This window comes from Oncorhynchus gorbuscha, linkage group LG07 (assembly GCF_021184085.1).
Source record: "Oncorhynchus gorbuscha isolate QuinsamMale2020 ecotype Even-year linkage group LG07, OgorEven_v1.0, whole genome shotgun sequence".
NCBI classification, from domain to species: Eukaryota; Metazoa; Chordata; class Actinopteri; order Salmoniformes; family Salmonidae; genus Oncorhynchus; species Oncorhynchus gorbuscha.
This window is the reverse complement of record NC_060179.1, coordinates 41,901,693-41,909,528: the sequence shown is the minus strand read 5'-3', so window position 1 is coordinate 41,909,528 and position 7,836 is coordinate 41,901,693. Positions and strand designations below refer to the sequence as shown.

At 44.3% G+C, this 7,836-nt stretch overlaps 1 protein-coding gene across 1 annotated transcript in view; it reads left to right on the top strand.

The window, feature by feature from the left end:
* LOC124039873 overlaps nt 1-7,836 on the top strand; it is a 31,787-nt gene that overhangs the window by 2,079 nt on the left and 21,872 nt on the right. The window lies entirely within an intron of this gene.

Sequence of the window (7,836 nt, the reverse complement as noted above, 5' to 3'; positions counted from 1 at the left end):
CTCTTTTTCTCTCTCTCTTTCTCTTTTCTCTCTTTTTCTCTCTCTTTTCTCTCTCTCTCTTTTTCTCTCTTTTTCTCTCTCTTTTCTCTCTTTTTCTCTCTCTTTTTCTCTCTTTTTTCTCTCTCTTTTTCTCTCTCTTTTTTCTCTTTTTCCTCTCTTTTTCTTTTCTCTCTCTTTTTCTCTCTCTTTTTCTCTCTTTTTCTCTCTCTTTTTCTCTCTTTTTCTCTCTCTTTTTCTCTCTCTTTTTCTCTCCCTTTTCTCTCTCCCTTTTCTCTCTCTCTTTTTCTCTCTCTTTTTCTCTCTCTTTTTCTCTCTCTCTCTTTTCTCTCTCTCTTTTTCTCTCTTTTCTCTCTCTTTTTCTCTCTTTTCTCTCTTTTCTCTCTCTTTTTCTCTCTCTTTTTTCTCTCTTTTTCTCTCTCTTTTTTCTCTCTTTTTCTCTCTCTTTTTCTCTCTTTTTTCTCTCTCTTTTTCTCTCTTTTTCTCTCTTTTCTCTTTTCTCTCTCTTTTTCTCTCTCTTTTTTCTCTCTTTTTTCTCTCTTTCTTTTTTTCTCTTTTTCTCTCTCTTTTCTCTCTCTTTTTCTCTCTCTTTTTCTCTCTTTTTCTTTTTCTCTCTTTTTCTCTCTCTTTTTCTCTCTTTTTCTCTCTTTTTCTCTCTTTTTTCTCTCTTTTTCTCTCTTTTCTCTCTTTTTTCTCTCTTTTTCTCTCTTTTTCTCTCTCTTTTCTCTCTCTCTTTTCTCTCTTTTTTCTCTCTTTTTCTCTCTCTTTTTCTCTCTCTCTTTTTTCTCTCTCTCTTTTTCTCTCTTTTTTCTCTCTCTTTCTCTCTCTCTTTTTCTCTCTCTTTTCTCTCTCTCTTTTCTCTCTCTTTTTCTCTTTCTCTTTTTCTCTCTTTTCTCTCTCTTTTCTCTCTCTCTTTTCTCTCTCTTTTTCTCTCTCTTTTTTCTCTCTCTTTTTCTCTCTTTTTCTCTCTCTTTTTCTCTCTTTTCTCTCTCTTTTCTCTCTCTTTTTCTCTCTTTTTCTCTCTTTTTCTCTCTTTTTCTCTTTTTCTCTCTCTTTTTTTCTTTTTCTCTCTTTCTCTCTCTCTTTTTCTCTCTCTTTTTCTCTTTTTCTCTCTTTTTCTCTCTTTTTTTTTCTCTCTTTTTCTCTCGTTTTTTCTCTCTTTTTCTCTCTTTTTCTCTCTCTTTTTCTCTCTTTTTCTCTCCTCTCTTTTTCTCTCCTCTCTTTTTCTCTCTTCTTTTCCCCTCTCGTTTTTTTCTCTCTCTTTGTCTCTGTTTTTCTCTCTCTTTGTCTCTCTTTTTCTCTCCGTTTTTCGCTCTCTTTTTCGCTCTCTTTTTCTCTCTCATTTTCTCTCGTTTTCTCTCTCTTTTTCTCTCTTTTTCTCTCCTCTCTTTTTCTCCCTTTTCCCCTCTCGTTTTTTCTCTCCTCTCTTTTTCTCCCTTTTCCCCTCTCGTTTTCCGCATTGACTTTTCAATTCCGTCTTCCTTTTAGAAATATGATCCCTTTTCTCCTCTTTTTCTCATCTCCTTTTCTCTCTTTTCTCTCCCTTTTTCCTCATGCGAGACCTGTCTCTTTTTCTCTCTCTTAGTCTCTCTTTTCTCTCCAAAGCTTCAAGACATCTCAATGAGGGATCAGATCATTCTCTGGAACGAGAGGTGCCATGATTCTCTGGGAATAAAGTGGACCTCTCTTTTTCTCTCCGGGGAGAGCGCTTGCTTTCTCTCCTTTGCCCGTTTTGGAAACTTCAGCCCTTTTCCCTCTCTTTTTCGAACTTTTTCTCTCTTTTTCAGACAGATGAACTATCTTTCAGCACCTTTTTCTCTCTTTTTTCTCTCTTTTTCCCTCTTTGTCTGAGTCTTTTCCCTCTTTGTATTCTTTTTAAAGTTTGCTCTCTTGAGTTTCTCTCCTTTCTAATATCTTTAAAGTTCTCAGAATCGAGAACTAACAAGTTTTTCTTCGTAAAAACCCTCTTTTGCTAGTTTTGTCATTAGTTTTCTCTCGATACTCCCTATCTTTGCCCTCTCTTAGAAAAATACTCTTTTTCCCTCTCCTTTTCCCTCTTTGTCGAGATTCTTGAATGTTCTGGGAAAATCTTCTTTCAAGCTTTTGTCTCTCTTTTTCTCTCCTTGGAAAACAGTTTTCCCGGTGCTGTTTTTCTCTCTGAATCTTTCAACGCTTTCTCTCTCTCTTTCTCTCTCTCTATCTTTTTTGTGTTTTGAGGTTGTGTTGCTCGGAGGCTGTACTGTTGAGTTCTTCTTCGTGGCTCACTCTCTTTTCTTGGACTTTGAGGGAGGAATTCCACAGGGAGGGTTTTTCCCTCAGGGAGGCTGGGCCTCTCTTTACCTCTCCACTCTCTCGTTTTCTTTCTTTTCCTCTCTTTCACCATTGATGTCAACATAAATGTCTTAGAGATCGTTTAGAAACCTCTCTTGCACTTTTTCAACTGTTTTTCCCTCTCTTTTGAGACTGGGACCTGAAACTCTATGGATATTTCTTTTTTCCGTTGACTAGAAATGTATATTTGATTCTTTGCTCACTTTTTTTTTGGGGGTTTTCATTCTCCACTCTCTTCATGTTCTCTCCTCTCTTTCTCCCTTTGCTGTTTTTTGATGTCCTGGACAGCTTTTTCTCCTTTTCGAGTGTCCCTCACCTTTATTTTCTCTCTTCTTCTCGTTTCTCTCCCTTTTCTCTCTCTTTTTCTCTCTGTTTTTCTCTCTTTTTCTCTGCCTTTTTTCAGTGCCTCTCAGAGTGTCTCCCCTTTTCCCACCTCTTTTAATCTCTTGGGGTTTCTCTCTCTTTACGTTCTCTCTCTTTTTCTGAAAATGATCTTATATTGAACAACATCTCAAGCCATCTCAGGAAGTTTTTCCAAATGGGTCTTCCAAATGGACAATGACCCCGAGCATTTTTCCAAAGTTGCGGAAAAATGGCCATCACAAAGCCCTGACTCTCAATCCTTAAAAAATTGTGGGCAGAACTGAAAAAGTGTGTGCGAGCAAGAGACGCTCAAACCTGACTCAGTTACACCAGCTCTGTTTTTCTCTCTTTTTCACCCAACTTATTGTGGGAAGCTTGTGGAAGGCTACCCAAAACATTTGACTCTCAAGTTAAACTCTTTTTCTCTCCTCCAATGCTCCAAATACTAATTTTGTCTCTTCTTTCCCCTGGGAATGTGATGAAAGAAATTTAAATAAATCATTCTCTCTACACATATTTCTCTCTTTTAAATTAAAGTGGTGATCTCTAACTGACTTAAAACAGTGAATTCTTACTGGGATTAAATCTCTTTTTGAAAACTGAGTTTAAATGTATTTGTCTTAGGTGTATGTAAACTTCCGACTCTATGTTTTAGAGCAATTTTCCCTCTCATTTTCTCAGCACTGACCAAATTTCAGGAATTTACTATGAACACTGAAATCAGTGGTCAAGTAAAGCTGTGGCTATTTGATCATAATGTAGACCCTGCAGAGTGGCCTACCATCAAATGCATCACTAATAACATTTTAACCTTTCTTGCGCAGGCATTCTGCTAGCGATCCCACCTCACGACAACATCCGGTGAAATTGCAGGCGCGAAATTCAAATGACAGAAATAGAAATATTTAACATTCATGAAAATACAAGTGCCAAACATCAAATTCTTGTTAATCCAGTCACTGACTTTATGGCGAAAGCACACCATGCGATTATCTGAGGACAGCGCCCCGCACACAAAAGCATGAAAAACATTTTTCAACCAGGCAGGTGTGCCACAAATTAGCGATATAATAAATGCCTTACCTTTGAAGATCTTCTTCTTTGGCAAGTAAATGGTCCCAGCTACATCACAAATTGTATTTTTGTTCGATAATGTCCTTCTTTATATCCCCAAAAACTCATTTTAACTAGCGTGCTTCATTGTATAATCCACCAGTTTCCCTCCTTCAAAATGCATACAAAATTAATCCCAAACATTACAAATAAACTTCTCCAAACAAGTCAAACAACGTTTATAATCAAACCTCAGTTACCCTATTACAAAAATAAACTATAAAATGTAAGACGGAGAATTGTTATTGTCTTTACGGAGATAAACAACAAAGAACGCACTCTCATCCATGCACATAGAAAACACTACAGCCAAAATGGGAGCCACTACAAATTCTAGCTCATTTTCCAAAACCAAGGCTGCAACTCTTTCTAAACACTGTTGACATATATTGGAAGCCCTAGGAACTGCAATCTGGGAGGTTTTCATCTCATAATAAACATGACAGATGTGGAAACAGTGGTAGGCTATACATTGTTTTTGGCGGGGGATGGTTTGTCCTCGGGTTTTTGCCTGCCATATCAGTTCATATCAGTGTTTTCTATCCAAATCTACCAATTATATGCATATCCTACTTTGGGCATGCTTTTCATCCAGATGTCAAATACTGCCCCTAGCCCAAGAAGGTTTTACCAGAGAAATAGCTGTTCTATCATTCAGCCTACAATAGCTGCCAATGTGTGGTGTTCAATGTAGGCCTACATAACATGAGACTTGATAGAGTCAGGAAACAGGAAAACTCTAGAGGGTTGAGTGAAGTTAAATCTGTTCTTCTCTCCGTGGGCTGATACAGTATTTATTCTGTATGGCAGTCTAGGGGCTATTGCGTTCATGCACACGCACAGTTAAAGGGGAACATGGTTTTTGAGTGTTTACATTTACATTTACATTTAAGTCATTTAGCAGACGCTCTTATCCAGAGCGACTTACAAGTGGTGCATTCACCTTATGACATCCAGTGGGACAGTCTTAACAATAGTGCATCTAAAACTTAGGGGGTGGGGTGAGAGGGATTACTTAACCTATCCTAGGTATTCCTTAAGAGGTGGGGTTTCAGGTGTCTCCGGAAGGTGGTGATTGACTCCGCTGTCCTGGCGTCGTGAGGAGTTTGTTCCACCATTGGGGGGCCAGGGCAGCGAACAGTTTTGACTGGGCTGAGCGGAGCTGTACTTCCTCAGTGGTAGGGAGGCGAGCAGGCCAGAGGTGGATGAACGCAGTGCCCTTGTTTGGGTGTAGGGCCTGATCAGAGCCTGGAGGTACTGAGGTGCCGTTCCCCTCACAGCTCCGTAGGCAAGCACCATGGTCTTGTAGCGGATGCGAGAGCTTCAACTGAAGCCAGTGGAGAGAACGGAGGAGGCGGGGTGACGTGAGAGAACTTGGGAAGGTTGAACACCAGACGGGCTGCGGCGTTCTGGATGAGTTGAAGGGGTTTAATGGCACAGGCAGGAGCCCAGCCAACAGCTTGCAGTAATCCAGACGGGGAGATGACAAGTGCCTGGATTAGGACCTGCGCCGCTTCCTGTGTGAGGCAGGGTCGTACTCTGCGGATGTTGTAGAGCATGAACCTACAGGAACGGGCCACCGCCTTGATGTTAGTTGAGAACGACAGGGTGTTGTCCAGGATCACACCAAGGTTCTTGGCGCTCTGGGAGGAGGACACAGTGGAGTTGTCAACCGTGATGGCGAGATCATGGAACGGGCAGTCCTTCCCCGGGAGGAAGAGCAACTCCGTCTTGCCGAGGTTCAGCTTGAGGTGGTGATCCGTCATCCACACTGATATGTCTGCCAGACATGCAGAGATGCGGTCGCCACCTGGTCAGAAGGGGAAAGGAAGATTAGTGTGTGTCGTCTGCATAGCAATGATAAGAGAGACCATGTGAGGTTATGACAGAGCCAAGTGACTTGGTGTATAGCGAGAATAGGAGAGGGCCAAGAACAGAGCCCTGGGGGACACCAGTGGTGAGAGCGCGTGGTGAGGAGACAGATTCTCGCCACGCCACCTGGTAGGAGCGACCTGTCAGGTAGGACGCAATCAAGCGTGGACGCGCCGGAGATGCCCAACTCGGAGAGGGTGGAGAGGAGGATCTGATGGTTCACAGTATCGAAGGCAGCCGATAGATCTAGAAGGATGAGAGCAGAGGAGAGAGAGTTAGCTTTAGCAGTGCGGAGCGCCTCCGTGATACAGAGGAGAGCAGTCTCAGTTGAATGACTAGTCTTGAAACCTGACTGATTTGGATCAAGAAGGTCATTCAGAGAGAGATAGCGGGAGAGCTGGCCAAGGACGGCACGTTCAAGAGTTTTGGAGAGAAAAGAAAGAAGGGATACTGGTCTGTAATTGTTGACATCGGAGGGATCGAGTGTAGGTTTTTTTCCAGAAGGGTGCAACTCTCGCTCTTGAAGACGGAAGGGACGTAGCCAACGGTCAGGGATGAGTTGATGAGCGAGGTGAGGTAAGGAGAAGGTCTCCGGAAATGGTCTGGAGAAGAGAGGAGGGGATAGGGTCAAGCGGGCAGGTTGTTGGGCGGCCGGCCGTCACAAGACGCGAGATTTCATCTGGAGAGAGAGGGGAGAAAGAGGTCAGAGCATAGGGTAGGGCAGTGTGAGCAGAACCAGCGGTGTCGTTTGACTTAGCAAACGAGGATCGGATGTCGTCGACCTTCTTTTCAAAATGGTTGACGAAGTCATCTGCAGAGAGGGAGGAGGGAGGGGCGGAGGATTCAGGAGGGAGGAGAAGGTGGCAAAGAGCTTCCTAGGGTTAGAGGCAGAAGCTTGGAATTTAGCGTGGTAGAAAGTGGCTTTAGCAGCAGAGACAGAGGAGGAAAATGTAGAGAGGAGGGAGTGAAAGGATGCCAGGTCCGCAGAGGCGAGTTTTCCTCCATTTCCGCTCGGGCTGCCCGGAGCCCTGTTCTGTGAGCTCGCAATGAATCATCGAGCCACGGAGCGGGAGGGGAGGACCGAGGCCGGCCTGGAGGATAGGGGACATAGAGAGTCAAGGGATGCAGAGAGGGAGGAGAGGAGGGTTGAGGAGGCAGAATCAGGAGATAGGTGGGAGAAGGTTTGAGCGGAGGAAGAGATGATAGGATGGAAGAGGAGAGAGTAGCGGGGAGAGAGCGAAGGTTGGGACGGCGCGATACCATCCGAGTAGGGGCAGTGTGGGAGGTGTTGGATGAGAGCGAGAGGAGAAGGATACAAGGCAGTGGTCGGAGACTTGAGGGAGTTGCAATGAGGTTAGTGGAAGAACAGCATCTAGTAAAGATGAGGTCGAGCGTATTGCCTGCCTTGTGAGTAGGGGGAAGGTGAGAGGGTGAGGTCAAAAGAGGAGAGGAGTGGAAAGAAGGAGGCAGAGAGGAAAGAGTCAAAGGTAGACGTGGGGAGGTTAAAGTCGCCCAGAACTGTGAGAGGTGAGCCGTCCTCAGGAAAGGAGCTTATCAAGGCATCAAGCTCATTGATGAACTCTCCGAGGAACCTGGAGGGCGATAAATGATAAGGATGTTAAGCTTGAAAGGGCTAGTGACTGTGACAGCATGGAATTCAAAGGAGGCGATAGACAGATGGGTAAGGGAGAAGAGAATGACCACTTGGGAGAGATGGATCCCGGTGCCACCACCCCGCTGACCCAGACGCTCTCGGGGTGTGCGAGGAACACGTGGGCGGACGAAGAGAGAGCAGTAGGGTGGCAGTGTTGTCTGTGGTGATCCATGTTTCCGTCAGGGCCAAAGTCGAGGACTGGAGGAGGCATGGGCTGGGATGAACTCTGCCTTGTTGACCGCAGATTGGCAGTTCCAGAGGCTACCGGAGACCTGGAACTCCACGTGGTCGTGCGGCTGGGACCACCAGAGTAGGGTGGACGCTGGCCACGCGGTGAGGAGCGTTTGTATGGTCTGTGCAGAGAGGAGAGAACAGGGGATAAACCGACACATAGTTGACAGGCTACAGAAGAGGCTACGCTAATGCAAAGGAGATTGGAATGACAAGTGGACTACACGTCTCGAATGTTCAGAAAGTTAAGCTACGTAGCAAGAATCTTATTGACT